General features: G+C 52.0%; 1 pseudogene; it reads left to right on the forward strand.

Annotated features, from left to right (window-relative positions):
* The first annotated feature begins 247 nt into the window (after positions 1 to 247).
* LOC126089917 (5S ribosomal RNA) lies at positions 248 to 365 on the forward strand (annotated as a pseudogene).
* The last annotated feature ends 524 nt before the right edge of the window (positions 366 to 889 follow it).

Genomic DNA, 889 nt, shown 5'->3' on the forward strand with positions numbered 1-889 from the left:
TTTTCCCGGTGGTTTCCATTTCGCAACCGATCTGAACTTACTTTCTGGACAACCCTCGCATGTAAGAGGCGTTAACTGCGTCAAATTTTTGAGTGACCGCTGTGGAGAACACAGACATGCGCACTCTTGTGGAACGGCGTGATCAGCAACAGACAGAATTGGAAAGAGGTGTCATTGTAGATCTCCAGTTGACTGGCTAGTATAATCGTGCAACATCCAGATTAGCGGGTGTTTGTTCACCAAAGGCGCCAACGGCCTTGCCGCAGTGATCACACCGGTTCCTGTCAGATCACTGAAGTCAAGCGCTGTCGGGCTAGGCTAGCACTTGTATGGGTGACCACCTGGTCCGCCGGGCGCTGTTGGCAAGCAGGCTGCACTCAGCCCTTGTGAGACAAACTGAGGAGCTACTTGATTGAGAAGTAGCGGCTCCGGTCTCGGAAACTGACATACGGCCGGAAGAGCGGTGTGCTGACCACATGCGCCTCCATATCCGCATCCAGTGACGCTTGTGGTCCGAGGATGACACGGCGGACGGTCGTTACCGCTGGGTCGTCGTGGCCTGTTCGGGAGGAGTTTTTAGTTTAGTTTTGTTCATCAAAGGTAGGTCCCCAACATAAAGGTAGCAAAAGCGAACCCCCTGCTGCAGATGTTGTTGTTGTGGTGGTCTTCAGTCCGAGACTGATTTGATGCAGCTCTCCGTGCTACTCTATCCTGTGCAAGCTTCTTCATCTCCCAGTACCTACTGCAACCTACAACCTTCTGAATCTGTTTAGTGTATTCATCTCTTGGCCTCCCCCTACGATTTTTACCCTCCACGCTGCCCTCCAATACTAAATTGGTGATCCCTTGATGCCTCAGAACATGTCCTACCTACCGATCCCTTCTTCTG

The sequence above is a fragment of the Schistocerca cancellata genome, chromosome 6 (assembly GCF_023864275.1).
Source record: "Schistocerca cancellata isolate TAMUIC-IGC-003103 chromosome 6, iqSchCanc2.1, whole genome shotgun sequence".
Lineage (NCBI taxonomy): Eukaryota > Metazoa > Arthropoda > Insecta > Orthoptera > Acrididae > Schistocerca > Schistocerca cancellata.